Genomic DNA, 15,967 nt, shown 5'->3' with positions numbered 1-15,967 from the left:
GAAATAAGATTGCTGTCAATATATTCCAAGAACTTGTGCCTTGCTGTGTTATTTTCCCCAACAGATGTCTGGATAGTTGAAGTCCTGTGCTTTGGAGGATTTTGTTGTTTAAAAACAAACAAAAAAACAAGAAACCTCATCCACCTCCTAGTTAAGTGGTTTGTAATAGATCCCCTATCATGACATCACTCTTGGGTGTTTTTTTTTTTTAAGTCTCTTTTAACCTTGCCCAGGAAGTCTGTCTACATCCATCACAACTGGAGGCCAAGGCAACACTTCCTCCCTAAGCAAGCTGTACCCCTCTAACAACCTTCCACTAAAGACATAAGAATAGCCATACAAAAGGTCCATCTAGCCCAGTGTCCAGTCTTCTGACAATGGCCAATACCAGATGCCCCTGTGAACAGGTAATCAAGTGATCCCTCTCCTATCATCCATTTCTAGCCTCTATCAGAGGCTAGGGACACCATTCCTAACCACCCTGACTAATGGCCATTGATGGACCTAACTTCCATGAATATATCTAGTTCTTTGTCGAACCCTGTTAAAATCCTGGTCTTCACAATTTCCTCTGGCAAGGAGTTCCAGGTTGATTTTTCTTCTTGCAGTGCACAACTTCCTTTTGTTTGTTTTAAGCCTACTGCCTAGTAATTTCATTTGATGACCCCTAGTTCTTATGTTATGGGAACAAGTAAATAAGTGTTACCCTATTCACTTTCTCCATACCTGTCATGATTTTGTAGCCCTCTATCATATCCTCCCTTAGTCTCTTCTTTTCGAAAATGAAGAGTCCAAGTCTTTTTAATCTTTCTTCATATGGCACCCATTCCAGACCCCTAATCATTTTTGTTGCCCTTTTCAGAACCTTTTCTAGTGCCTATGGATCTTTGAGATTAGGCGACCACATCTGTACACAGTATTCAAGGTGTGGGCATAACAAGGATTTAAATAGAGGCAATAAGAGTCTTATTCACCATCCCTTTTAAAAAGATTCCTAAAATTGTTTCCTTTGACTGCTCATGCACATTGAGTGGCTGTTTTCAGAGAACTATCCACAACGATTCCAAGACCTCTCACGTGCAGTTGTAGCTAAAGTTAATCCCCATCATTTTTTCCAGTGTTCATTACTTTACATTTATAAACATGAAATTTCATTTGCCGTTTTGTTGCCCACACACTTAGTTGTGTGACATTTTTGAACTCTTCAGTCTGCTTTGGTCTTAGCTATCTTGAGCAGTTTAGCATTATCTGCAAGTTTTGCCACCTCACTGTTTACTCCTTTCTCCAGATCATTTATAAATAGGTTGAATTTATTATATACAAATGCAAGAAGTATGGGGAATAAGCGGGAAGAACTTGGAATGCTAGTAAACACAACTATGACATGGCTGTGTCTCTGTACAGACCGAGATTGGTCTCTGTACAGATTGGGGGAGGGAGCCCGCGGGGGCCAGAAGGTTGGGGGGGGGGGGGGGGGGGGGGAGGGGAGAGAACCACATTACACCTCATTCTTACCAAGAAAGGTTAGGACCTGCCAATCCCTTCTGCTTTTCTATCCAGAAGGATGGCTGTAACATCCCAGCCTGCTTTTTCAGGGGCCTGAAAAGTCTTCCAAATAGAAGAGACAAGATGTTCAGTTACTCCATTTTTACTGTAATGCATTCAGAGCTCATTCAGCCCTGTTACAGAAAGCTCTTCCACAACACATACTCTCCTTGTCCATCCCCTTGTCCCCATCTCCAGAGATATTTGGAGCCATTTAACTTTTGCCAGTTCCACATATGAGCAGGCAGCCACCGTATCTGATTCTGCATCCCATTAAGCGCTATGTCATTAACAATCCTGACGAGGGTGGGATGACAGTTTGCTTTGTGGAGACAAGAGTTGACAGTCTCCCTACTGAAACCTGTATCTGACTTTTAGGGGCCTCCAGCAACTTTTCTACCCCCTCCCCGCCCCCCCCCCCCCCCACCATGATGAGTGTCATAGCTCAGCCAGCAGCCATTGTTCCCATTCAGCTCTGCCACCCAGGGCCTACTCTGCTGCTACAGAGAAAATTGACAAAAGGCTGTACACTTTACCTTATTTTATATGCAGTTAGTTAATCAGTCCCCCCACAGCTATGGTCCATGGACAATTGTTAGTATTTGCTCTGTGCTACACAAGACCTTCAGTGAAACCAGTTCTTGCCTCAAAGAGCTTACAGTACAAGAGGCAGATAGAAAGACCAACCACACAGCCCAGAAGGCAGAAAAACTGGGAATTCATAGGGCTTTGTGGGCCTTTCAGAGAATGATCTTGAAAGCAGGATGATCTTGAAAGCAGGAAGAAGGTGGCAGCGTGATAGATGGATGGGGAGGACATTATACACCAAGTGAGTAGCATGGGAAAGTCTGTCTGGGGAGTCAGACAAATCAGAGCCACAGCAGAGAGTTTTGAAAGCAAAAACGATGAAGTTGCTTTGTACTGTGGTAGCATTGAGATCCTGCTCTCATTGTGCTTGTGACAATCTCTGCCCTGAAGAGCTTAACAGCCTGTTTCTTCTATTTAAAAGTGTGGTAGGACCTGCAGATCAGGAGCCACCCTAGTCCCAGTCCAATACTCAGCTCACTAAGCCATGCTGCCTCATTGCAGCAGACACAGGGAAAACATGGATTAGTGACTGGGTAGGTAGGAGAAGAGGATCATGTCTGGTCACCCCCCCCCCAAAAAATGCAGCCTAGCCTACTGAGTAGCTTAAACTGCCCACTTAGCCCTCTAAAAACCACTCAACTTGCATAACATTCACATCCAGATGGCCAGCTCTGCAGTGGTTAAGGAGCAGTATTGGCTGCTGGGCAAGGCATAGCACTAGCATCAGCAAGTAAACCTTATTTCACAATTACAATGCTGAGGCTAGTGACTGGGCCCATCACCAGGTTCACACCCAGTAAATTCCTTACTTATCTGATTTATTAAGCAACAGGGAGGTTGTTTCATAAGCAAAGCAATTGAAATGCCTCTCCAGCTAGAGCGGTGGCGCAGCTAGCCTGAGAAATCGGCAGTGAACCCGAAAACAAAGACTAGATGCCACATTTCTCCTTTGAAGCTGGTGAATTTATAATGGCAACGCTACTGATGCAAGAGCCTCTTGGTTCCTGGTTAGCACACCTTGTACTTAGTGAGCTGGTCTCAATGAGAAGAGCTATCCGAGAATCTAATAGGAGCTAAAGCAGAAGATTCTCCACTTGCATCACATGGCCCAACCAGCCAGCAGGGTCTCAAATCCAGCCCATAGTCCCTTTCCGTACATGATTAGTAGAGACAAGTGCACACTGTGCAGGTCACTTTTGACATCTCAGACAAGTATAGATCTAGTCTTCCATCAGAGAATGAAGCAGGTATTGTGGCCAAGGACCATCTAACTCCTAATATAAGTTAGCAGCCAACAGCGGTCTGGACAAAGTTTGCACATTTATGTTTGATGCCTTATTTCTATACCCAACCCCATATAACAGGGAGGAACATAGGGTCATTTCCACCTGAACAGCAAAGCCATGGTCACTTAAAAGCAGCTCACGTTTGATCCCAGATTAATACAATTCCCATGGATCTGAGGGTTTGTGTCCAACTTGCTCTAGCATAAGGAAGTTTTTTGGATCTTTCACTTCATAACATTTGGTCAAATGGAAACTAGCTTCTGATAAAAGCTGACTAATACACAATCCCCATGAAACACAGCAATGGGACTCATATTGCTACGATCTAAAATGCCCCCTCAGGAGCTCCAGTTTTAGCCTGCATGATACCTAGTGCCTAGCTGAATGCACTAAGGGACAGGGTGCAGTTCAGGGAATCAGTTGCTCCCCACCGGTAAGAGGGTATCTGTATAAATACTTCTGCTATGGAACAGAGGGAATGGAGTCAACAGATGAGACTGCTTGGGTATGTGGTTTACATAAAACTAACCTCCTCTGCTCCCCGCCCCCCCCCCCCCCACACACACACTTTGATAGCTTGTGAACTTAGCTAACTACACCTAGACTGCCTACACACAGTACATTCCAACTGCAGAAGAGACTGCAAGCTATTCAGCAGTCACACATGCGTCCACCTGAATCAGCAAGCCTCTCTCTCTCGTCAACAACCTCCTTCTGTAAGTAGCCTGGATCCCTTTATATGCAGAGGCTGGGATGCTATAGCAATTTCTGTAGCTTATTTCAAAATTTAGCACGGTCTACACAGCACCAAATTTTGAAATACAGCGCTATTCTGACAAGTCCCTTAATCCTTGTAGAACGAGGGTTACAGGGACGCCAGAATAGTGCACCTGTTATTTCAAAATACCAGGCACGTTGAAAGACGTGTAATTGCTATTTTGGGATACTTCCAGTATCCTGAAATACCCCCACTGTCTAGACATATCCTAATAGTGGCTGCAGCCTTTATCTGCAGAGATAAACCTCTGCAACATATGGCTGTGCAATGATATCTTGAAGTTAGGAAGTGTTTTCCTTGAACACAGCTGGTCACCTCTGTGCCCTGACATGAGGATGAGGTGGCCTTTGGAAATTTTATCACAAGTGCTGTAACCCTTAATGAACTGACTTTCCAGCTGTTAGACTTTATAGATACCAGATTGAAGCAAATAGCTAATGTGCAGCAGCAAGTCTCATCTGTTCAGAACACATGTCATTGAAAGTATTTCCTTTTGCTCAGTTTTAATGTGGTTGCCTGAATTCCCCAGGGTATTCTACAAATTGGAATACTCAGTTATTTTCTGTGCCTCCTCTTTCTTACTTCTGAGGGAATTCTATATCACTGCATGTGCACAGAATTTGTGCCCCCCCCACCAGATTTGCTTCCCTACCAACCCCTTTCCCCCCCAAAAAAACCCATCATCCACCAACCATTTCCAACAGGGAAACAAAGATGAGCTGTAAGAGTGGTCACATAATGCTCCCTGGCAGCACAGGCAGGTCTGTTTGGGCACCTAGAGTAGCCAGTAAAGACAAACTGGCCACTGGAAGGGGAGAGGTTTTGGAAGTCACATGTATGTGAGAAAGACACTGTTCTTCTCACTCACTATTGCTGCACACTTATGAGTGTAAGGGCAGGGCACTGGGTGCTTCTGAGGTAGAGGATAGAGCCTACCTGACACTTAAAACTGAGCAGCATAACTGCTCTGCCTGAAGTCAGCCTAGTAAGTTGTTCCCATTGTCTTTATGAATTCCCCCAGAAGTATAAGCCATGTGTAAGGGTTTTAAGGCTCCTTTCCATTTCAGTGTAAAGAACAGTATGGCCTTGTAAATGCATATGGCGCTTTAATGATTAGAATGGGTCTAAATTTTGATTAAAAAAGTGCTTCAAGAACTGTTTGCTATTGACCTTTCTAGTGATGATCAGTAGACAGTGTAAAATTGTGAGCTTCAATTCCTCAGCCCTCACATGCTCTTCTGTTTCCCATGATGTAGCACAGAGCAGATAACTAAAAATAGAGACTCAAACCTAGCAACATTTCTATTACGCAAGCAGATAGGGAAGGAAATCCCCAAACACCTCACCCCCATTTCCTCCCCACCCACATCCACTGTATTACAGTTTAAATAAAACGTGTGATTACATTGCAATATTTTGACAATTGCGCAGAATTTTCAAAGACTGCACAGGATTTTCTGGGTGCAGGATTCCCTGAGGAGTATATCTTCCCTTGGAAGTAGAAGGTACTGAACACTAAGTTTGCCTCTGGTGGTGGTGGTGGAAATGCCTTGAATTACCCTCCTTAATGGCTTTTCTATTTCTTCTGGATCTGAGATTGGACACAAGGTGAGGCTGACCTTGGGTTTATAGCATTTTCTAGGTTATTCTAAATCCCCTTGCCCACAATAATTCCTTACCTTTCTGCTTGGAGTTTAGTGAAGTCTGAACCTGGTGGTGCACACAGCCAGTTTAAAACATGTTTCCCAGTACCTTGCATTACAGTTATGCTGCCCAGTTTTAAGTTAGCCACAGTCTTAAGACAACCTAGTCTTGCATAGTCTTTGCCAACTATTACTAAGTTCTGCCAATGCTGCCCCAGCTCCTCTTCCCTGGTGTACTGTCCATCATCCCTAGCACAAGTGCCTGGGAGCCTAACATCCTACCCTGCTGAGATCTGCCTTCAACAACTCCCACCCTTTGCTTCTTCTCAAGTGTGCACGTGGGAGATATTTCTAAACCTCCAGCTCTTCCAGCAGCTTGTAACGTTCATATGGGACCTGTTAAAGAAGAGTCCCTGAAGGGAAGTAATTTTGTATAACCATCTACCTTTAATTAGCTAAAGGAGTTCCCACTCCTGAAAGCCCTAAACCAAAGGTGTCAGTTTAGAAAGAATCCCAACTGTCTCAGTTTTGCCAGCTAGACTTCCCATTAAAACAATGAATTAGATAAAGATAGTGGGCCAGGTTTATTCCCCAGATTTCCATCATTAATGAAGGCAGCATGTCTTACAAAGACTGATCAAGTGCTGCAGAGGCTTGCCAGGGTGGGGGAGGTTCATGCCATTTAGATATGAACCTGTGGGTCTGAGGAGATGGCAAAAGAACTCTTTAGAAGGTTGAGATAGGTCAAAGGTCTATCAAAACCAGATCTTTAAGTATTTAACAGGGAGAGAGGAACTTGTTAGCTGAGTGAAAGCTGAGAAGGGTCTATGCAACTGAGACAAGCCTATCACTCTGCCTGTCCCACAAAGACATTTACAAACCTAACAATGTGCCTTCTGTGGGCTGCATTTGCTTGAGCTAGGATTTGAATAGACCAGGCAAGAAAGAATGAAAACCTTCCCCTTCACTTTAATCTTAGCATTATTTACAGATTCACCTTGTTTATTAAAAAAAGCTTCACACATTGAGGGATACCATAGAAGCACAGGTAAGAAGCAGGGTGGAAAATACCTGCCAAGCCTGACACTATTCTGAAGCAGGCCAGAGCTAAGGCCATGTCTATAAAGGACACAGCTGAACCACTGCAATACCTCTAAGGAAGACATAACTTTAGCACCGCTCTGTGACACATGCCTCAAGCTCTGCCCCCAATCCAAGTATCACTACAATGATTAGGTAGCACCCAGAGAAAAGAGGAGCAGATGCAAGCAACTGAACCCAGAGCTTTGAAGAGGATATCTCCTTTGCCAGTCTCCATTTCCAGGTTGTTGCAACTGCCTATGCAGAGAAACCAAATTAAGTGGCATGCTAACTGGAATGAGGCCAGTCTAGATTAACTGCATTGTTAAATCAGTGAAATTTTCACAAGGGAGGAGACTGCAGGCAATTGGGTAACGCCAGCCTAAATTGTGGAAGCTTTCTCCAAGCAAGAAGCTTTTGTCTCTGTCACATGCTGATATGAAACTGAATGCACACCCAGGGCATCTGCCTACACTAAAAGGAGCCAGACCCCTACTCCAACCCCAGTTTCACACTCATAACTCAGACTCACAGCACCATGCATTCACACACAGAATCATTAAGTGCTTAGAGACCTCCTCATTCACAGGTTCTCTCCATTGTACTTCCCAGGGCCTGCTGCTGGTCAGATCAGCCAAAGTCAAGTTGGGTTCTGGACCAAACCACATTGTTAAGTGGAGCTGTTCTTCTAATCCAAAAGACTTCATATACAGGGGATTGGGCGGGAGGGGAGAAGTAGTGAAGAAAAGATGTGCTACTGAGAACAGAAGAGGAAGCAAGAGAAAGCTATCCGCTTCCATTAAAAGGGAGGACTGTCCCTCAATCTGGATCTTTGCTTGCAGGAGGACAAACTAGTGCGTGGGGGCGGGGGGGGGGGGGGGGGAGGAGAAGAAGAAGAGAACACCATAAACAGAACATCCCCATGCAACCAAGCATCAAGACACCTCAAGAATACAAATGTCTCATGTATTTACAGAAACTCTGGTACTTTTGCTCCAACTGAGACACTTGGTATCAGATCGTGCCAGAGCAGGAATGAAGTGATACACCGGTCAGTTGTTCCAACCAAAACCAGAATCCTGTGCTTGAGACACTTATAGAAGTGCCACCTTGAAGTGTCTGAGCATAACCAAACCAACTTGCATCTTTTCCCCACAGCCTGTTAGTTTTCCCATGTCCTGTTAATGTCTGCATATGCAGAGATTGTTCAGTAACCTATAAAGCAGGAAGAATTTGTCACCTTTGCAGCCATCTTGTCAGAAACTGACACACCCCAATACGTGCAATATCAGCCTATTAATGGGCCTGCAAAGGTGTCTCAAACACTGCCACCTCTCCACAGAACTTTGCAATACTACTTCTGCCACAGATACTGTGGCATTTAAAAAAACCCTACACAGTTCAAACTGTAGCAATCTAACAACAAATTTCTGACCTTCAGAGGAGGCATGTGAGCATGAGTATTGCATGCCAACTCAGCCTCACTGCACCAAACTCCAGCATCAGAGACTGAAGCAAAGCAGCATTTCCCCTCAGACACACAGAGGCAGTCTGGGGACGAGACTGTGGTATCCCAAAGTGACAGTTAAAAAAAAATGGGAGAATCACTTAACCCTGTAATGGGAAGTTTTCTACAGTACCAGACTTTCACTTATGCAGAATATAGATGTGCAGCCAATCAGGCAGTGTTCTCAGAAGCTAGACAGGGTAAGACCTGTTAAGTATTTGGATAGGAGATACCCATGAGAATCCATGGTGTTGCAAGAAGTGGCTCTGGTGCTTCTGGAATCGAGCCAAGTCTCTATTCTGTTAGTCCCTCCAGTATTGTGGGCAGGGAAGAGAGAGCACCCCAGCTACCAAAAAAACCAAAAACAAACAAACACACAAAAAACTAAAATTCTGTCCCTGACTTCGAGACATAACTAAAGAAGTTGTCTTTATTTCAAAAAGGCCTGTAGAAGAGCTACATGTATCCCAAAAGTTTGAGTAGCAGAAGCTGATCCAGTGAGAGAGATTATCCCACTACCTTGTCTCGGACTACCATGAAACAAAATACATAAGGACTGCTGTATGGACTATTCATTTTCAAGCTACCATTTTGTTTAAGTGACATTCCTGACCCATCTCCAAAAATCCTGTAGCAGCCAGGGCCCTTGCAACAGGATTTAAGTATAACCTCTCATGAGTATTCGTTACTAAATCTTACCACAAAGTGGATCATCACAGCCAAAATATATATGTTGAACTACAATGGATGCTCTCCGCCATTACCGTTAGCAACATCCGTTTTTATATCCAACAGGCTGGACCATATCTGGAATTTGTCATGCTCAGTACTAGTCTCTAAAGACAGATATAATAGCTAACAGATCTAGAGCCCCAACATCAAAACAATGAAGCCATCCAAATACCATTGTTGTGTCATTGTCATGCCCCAGGAAGATGGCAAGGCAAATATTTTGAAGGGTTACGAATAGCTTGATTGGGGTAAGAAATACCACCACCTGTGGAACTCTCAGCTGCAGGACAGATGCAAAATTTAAAAAGTACATCATACTGCCTATCAAAAAAGGATGGATCAAACATTCACTTAAAGGCAGCACATGCAGCAATACTAAGCAGGATAGCATACAACTTCTTAGGCTATATGCTGATCACTAAAGAAAAAAAACTGTACCAATTATTAAAGTCCTCACATGCTTTTCATGGCTAGGTATCTGAATAGCTAAACAGATTGGTTATGCAAAAAAAAAAAAAAGCGTAGTAGTGTAGACATCCTCGTTCTAGTGATAACTAAAAGCCTGAACTAACAGGTGACCTTTGCCTCCTTGCCTTAACCTACTGCTTGCAGTTTAAATAGTATATCAAAGAGAAAGTTCAATAAGATGGCTTCCTCAAAAGAACATCCTGTACAGCTGCAGAGCAATTCTGCAGATTTTAACTGCTGTGATTGGAACGCTGTTTTAGAGAGGACATACAAGAGAAGTCCTGACTAGTTAGTATCCTATAGTTACTTTCCTCTGAAGCATTAAAAGACATTTGAAAGAGAAAGAAAAAAAAAAAAAACACCATGTAGATGGACCACATTGCAACTTACAGTGAAGCCACTATGGTGTGTACCTCTGAGTTCCTAACTCTGGTGTTTGTAACTCAGTCAACTGCACCCCTCACTGGAACTGCCATAACACGGTCAGGCAGCATCAGACACACACAGTATACATAGTGGTAGAAATGTAGCTGTGTTAGTCTGATGCAGCTGAAACAAAAAACAAAAAAAACAAAAAAACCAGGAGAGTGTAGCACTTTAAAGACTAACAAGATGGTTTAATAGGTGATGAGCTTTCGTGAGCCAGACCCACTTCCTCAGATACTGCATAAAACCTGAACTACTAAAAAAAGTGAAACAACCTTTTTCTTCTGCTTGCTAAAGTTTCAAAGCTATTTTAAGTCAATGTTCAGTTGTAAGCTTTAGAAGGAATCACAATGTTTTGTTGTTAACTTAGAACAATTGCCATTCCTAAAGTTCTACTTATAGTGCTCTGCTGCCTCACAGAGTATCCAACAGAATCACTGATCAGCAAGGCAACAATGCCACTTTATAAGCTCTAGCAAGACCACACTTGGCAGACAGTATTCCATACTTGGCACCATGTTACAAGATATTGACAAGTTGGAGTTTAGAAAAGGTCAGTGAAGAGCAGTCAGGAGACTGGAGGGAATGATCTCTGAGGAACAATTGAGGCTTTGAAGTGCTATCACAGCTGTACTTTAAACTTGAAGTGTGGCCCTGGCACTCCCCCAGCACTCTACCTAAGCCACCTCTATAAGGGGAGCAGCTAACAGCATGGCTCCCAGCATGGTAGCCTGGCTCACAACTGATGCTTTTCAATGCTGCAACTTATAGTACAGGGAAGGGGGATTTCCCACACCTTAGCCAGAAAGTTAATGCTGTGAAGTGCCAGTGTAGACTTAAGACACCACCTATGTGTTTAGCTCAGGCTACACTGGCACGATCTCATGTAAAAGCAGCCGCTCTTGTGCAAAAAACTTGCTGCCTGTCTACACTGACTGCATGTTCTTGTGCAAGTAAACTGATGTTCTAATGTATAAAATCAGGGCTTCTTGCGTGAGAACTCTGACGCTCCTGCTCAGGAATAAGCCCTCTTGTGTAAGAGCTCTTCCAGAAGAGGCCAGTGTAGACAGGCAATATGAATTTCTTGCGCAAGAAAGCTCTATGGTTAAATGGCCATCAGAGCTTTCTTGCACCAGAGTGTTTACACTGGCATGGATGCTCTTGCACAAAAGCACATGCCAGTGTAGATGCTCTCTTCTGGAAGAGTTTTTGCACAAGAACTCTTCCACAAAGGAGTTCTTGTGCAACAAGCTGCCAGTGTAGACATAGCCATATAGCTTGCAAAAAACCAAGAAACCCCACAATCACATGTCAGCGGGGGAGGGGGGACACCAAGAAGGGAGACATATTAGACTCGTGTGCCACAAGCAGGAAGATTTAGGTGTGTTTAATAGCCAACCTATGTCTGTAAGGCGACAGGCTCATGGGAGGAGCCTCAGCTAGTATCTCCACAACAGACTGAACAAGGCACAGTAAAATAGTAAAATAGGCCATTGCAGGCTCTGGCTTCCAGGCTAAGCTGGCATGGCTGAATGAGATCCTAGCACCTGCCTCCACTCAGCTATGTCCTAGTAAGTTGGCAGCAGCTGCTGCATTCCAGCAGGAGAAACCCTCCTGGAGCAGCTACAAGCCCCCTCCTTTCAGGGCAGCCCTTTTACATTACTACCTTGAGTTTAACCCTAGCCTCTCCCCTCCCCCGCACAAGAGCTTTTAATCAAGGCGACCTGGCAGAGTACAGGCAGCTCTTCGCAGACGCAGCGTTAGACACAAGTCTTCTAAAGTAAATAAATGGACACGGACCTCTGTGGCAAGTCACATTAGCTCCATTTATTAACCATTAGCCCAAGGCCATGTACAGCTAGCACCGCAAAGACACCCGCTTGCGCCGAAAGAACACGACCCCAGTAAAGGCAGATCTTGTAAAGTTTTCCTCCACAACAGGTAGCTGAGGAAAGCGCCATCCGCGCTGCTGGCTTGTTGCCCCCGACAGCTCAAACCCCTCCAGGCTGGGCTCGCTTGTTGCGTTCCCACGGGACACTGCGAGCCACGTTTTGGCCCACGGGCTGGGTTCTAGCCCGAGGCGTTGCCCTCAGCTGCCAGATGTAAGCGCTACAGCCCCCTGAGTCACAAGGGCCCCGCGGACTGTACACGGGGGTTTCTGCTGCCCAGCTCTCTGCGGGGAGTTCATATCGGAGTTTCCTGCCACGCTCGGGAAAGTCCCGGTCGGATATTCTCGCCCACTGGGAAAATCCCCCTCACGCTGAGTGGCAGGCGCAACGGCACACACACGTGGGGATTGTGCCAGGGGGTCTCCCAAGCGGAATCCTACCGCGCTGGTTGGCAGCCCCCCCCCCCCAGTCTTTTCCCCGAAACGTCCTGGATCAAGGAAAGACGAACCAGCGCAGCTGCGTCTCACTGCCTCCACGGGGGGGGGGGGGGGGGCGCACAGCCGGTCTCAGCCCCCCCCCCCCCCTTTTCACAGGATGGGAGCAAACGTGCTTAGGGCAGAGACTTCCCCGGAGAGCCGAGAGCATCAGCAGCCCTCTCCGCCAGCTGGGCCTGCGGGGCCCCCGCAGCATTGTTAGTAGCACAAGCCGAGCGGGTCGCTAAGCGCCCCGGGGGGGGGGGGGAGAGGAGACCCAAGGCGGCAGCTCCATGCACCGGCAGTTACCTTACGGGGCATGGACACCCCACCTCACGGCCCTTCGGGATCCAGAGCGCTGGGAAGCGCTACATGCTCCGGGAGGGGGCAGCCCCCCTCGCCTCCCTTACACCGCTGCAGACCCCTCACCCCAGGCCGCCATTCCCGGTAAGCTCCCCGAGCGCAGCCCCTTCTCCAGCTCGTCCCCCTGCTCGGCCTGCGCTGGGCGCCGCGCGCTCACCTGCTGCAGCTGGTACTGAGCTCCCTCCCTCGCCGAGACTCAGCCGATGTGGCTAATCGCTTGCCCGGCTGCTTTCAGTTCCTCGGCCCGGGAGGAGTCAGCGGCAGCGGCCAACCCCCTGGGGGCAGCCCGGAGACGCCTCGCACCTTTAACCCTTTCCAGCCCAGCCTCAGCTAAGCCCCGGCCTGCCCGCGGGAAGCCGGCAGCTGCGCGCAGAGTTCGAACGCCCTACCCCTTCCCGCCCCCTGCTGCTTTCGGCGCTGATCAGGGGCCCTGCTACAACAACAGCGCCTGCCTACGACTGGCTGTAGGGCAACGGGTCTGGGCGCCGAGAACATGACCATAGTGTCAGCCTGCTGGCTCTTTCTTCCCTTTCCTGCGCCATACGCTATTGCCAATCGCAAACCTCCAAGCCTGCGATTATGAAAACTGGTTTAAAATCCAGGAGGTTGTACTAGAGATACATAATTGGGATTGCTTTGATTTGCCAAGAGTGCACTGGCTTCCGGGTTCTAGACTTCCCACCGCAGCCTTGAGGGCTAGAAACTTACTTGAAAGAAAATGTGGGGAAGGGAGAGAGAAAAGCTGAGCTGTTCACTTCATCACATGTCTGCAAGAGCTGGGGCTGTAGGAAAAACACCAATCGTTACATGACTTATGATCGGATCCCAAGAGTTGGTTCTCTCTTGGGGAGGGGGGTATTTTAATCCTTTAATAATTACCCGAAAGTCTTTCTCCCTTTGCCTTATATTTAAGAGCAGAAAACACATCATCGCTCCTGTCACATTGATACCAGAGACATTCCTCTCTGAGTTTGCATGGTGCTTTGTGTCTCCTACTTTCTACCTCTATAGCTGATTCCACTGCCTCCTCTACATTACAGACTTCTGCCGGTATAGTCATGTCCGGGTGGGTGATCCCTGAGGCTATGTCTACACTGCAGAGCTTTTCCGGGATACGAAAAGCTCTGCTACATCCAAGGAACAGGTCTACTTTTCCAAAAAACAAAAAAATCGGAAAAGCAGACACGTTTTTTCAGCATCCCTGTAAACCTCATTCTACGAGGAAGAAGGGATGTTCCGAAAGAGGAGTTTTTCCGACATTTGGCCCCGTGAAGACAGGCAGGGGTGGCCCGAAGTGGGCTGCTGGCAGCTGGCGCCCCAGGCAGAATGTGCAATTGGCGCCCCCACCTCCACAGCCCTCAATGGCATGACATCATTATTGGGCACCCTGTTTAATGCAGCACCCTAAGCAACGGCCTACTTGGCCTATATGCACGGGCCGCCCCTGTAGACAGGCCAAATGCCGGAAAAACCTCTTTTGGAAGAAAAATGGAAAAAGATACGCAAATAGCAGTTTGCAACTAGGGTATCTTTTTCCAACTTTTCCCTACAGTGTAGACATAGCACGAGTGACCACAGCTTTGCCCACACAAGTTCTACACAAGTAGGGAATAGACGCAGTTACATCAAAACAGAACTTTTACTAGTACAACTTGTTTCACATATGAGAGGGTGATTTTAATGTACTGTAGAGTGCAGCTTTGCTGGTTCAACTGTGTCCTGCACACCAGAGCTATGTCTACACTCGCGGCTTCTTGTGTCAAGTATGCAAATGAGGCTAAGTGTGGAATATCATTGAGCCTCATCTGCATACCTAATGAACCGCCATTTTTGCAGAAGAGGCTTTTGCGCCAGGGGAGCTGTCTACACTGACCATTCTTGCACAAGAAAACCCCTTTTGTGCAATGCCGTTATTCCTGAAAATAATTGGCGTAACTTATTTTCAGGAAGAACGGCTCTGCGCAAGAGGGGTTTTTTTGCACAAGAAGGAGCAGCGTAAACAGTTTCTTCTTGCGCAAAAGCCCGTGCCGCAAAAATGGCAGCTTATTAGGTATGCAAATGAGGTGATATTCATCCCCGTGCCTCATTTGCATATCTTATTGAGCAACAATGAGCAGTGTAGACGTAGCCTCGGAGTGCTTTACAAGTACAGTATACTGGCATTCCTACTCAAAGTGCACCTAGTGTAGTCATGATCTCAGTTTGGCAAAGCCTTATTTACACACAAAAATTGTATCTCTTTAATTCTACCAGTATAAGTACAATGGTGCAACTCCTCAGTGACTTCAGTTAAACACCAGAATAAAAGTGCTTATATGTGTATGGCTAATTTCTGTATAGGAAGGAGAATAAGTTTATCACTATAAGGGCTTGTCTATACCTAAAACACTATAGCAGAAACTACTGCACCACTGCTGTAGCACTTTAGTGAAGACATTATCTACTTGAAGAAGAGGGGCTCTCCCATCAACATTGCTACCACCGCTCACTGGGAGAGCTCTCTCCCCTCAGCATAGAGCAGCTACACAGGAGATCTTACAGTGGTGCTGTTGCATCAGTACAGCTATGGCACTGTAAGGCCACTGGTCTAGACATGGCCTAAGTTACATTGTTGTACAGCCATTACAGTAAATAAATCACTTTGGCATGTCCTTACTACTGTGTTGTCAGTGTGTATGCTCACCAAGAGCACTGGCACCAATTGAATTGTCAGTGTGGAGCTTTGTGGGATGGCTTCTGAAAACGAACAGCAATGTATGTAAGTGAAACTGACAACCTAACTTCATCAACCTAATTTTCACACCTCTTGTGGGCGGTGGAGTTATTAAATTGGCATAGCAGGAGAATTACATCAACATGAGTGACATTTTAGTGTAGCCCAGAGATGTGTAAATTACAGCCCTTGGGTCAAGTCTGACCCATCAGACTTTTAGTCTTCAAATTCCCACCACAGAGCAGAGTGGAGCCAGGGGCTTTCCTCACTCTGCGTGGCTCCTGGAAGCAGCAGCATGTCCCCCTTCTGGCTGTGTTGCTCCTGCCAGCTCCTTAGCTCCCATTGGCCAGGGACCGCAGCCAACGTGAACTGCAGGGTCAGCATCTGCAGATATGGCTGTGCACAAAGCCGCCTGGACATGCCTCTTTATAGGAGACAGAGAGTGGACATGCCTCTGCTTCTGGGAGCTGCTTGAG

At 46.3% G+C, this 15,967-nt stretch overlaps 1 protein-coding gene across 1 annotated transcript in view; it reads right to left on the bottom strand.

Annotated features, from left to right (window-relative positions):
* Positions 1-13,174, bottom strand: part of CD82 (CD82 molecule) — a 61,452-nt gene extending 48,278 nt beyond the window's left edge. Inside the window, exon 1 of the mRNA XM_014574254.2 lies at positions 12,936-13,174. The gene's annotated coding sequence lies outside the window, so the exon portion shown is untranslated. The remainder of the gene's footprint in view (positions 1-12,935) is intronic.
* Between the last annotated feature and the right edge of the window lie 2,793 nt (positions 13,175-15,967).

The sequence above is a fragment of the Pelodiscus sinensis genome, chromosome 4 (genome assembly GCF_049634645.1).
Source record: "Pelodiscus sinensis isolate JC-2024 chromosome 4, ASM4963464v1, whole genome shotgun sequence".
In the NCBI taxonomy this organism is placed as follows: Eukaryota; Metazoa; Chordata; order Testudines; family Trionychidae; genus Pelodiscus; species Pelodiscus sinensis.
The sequence above is the reverse complement of the archived record's forward strand: the minus strand, read 5'-3'. Positions and strand labels throughout refer to the sequence as shown.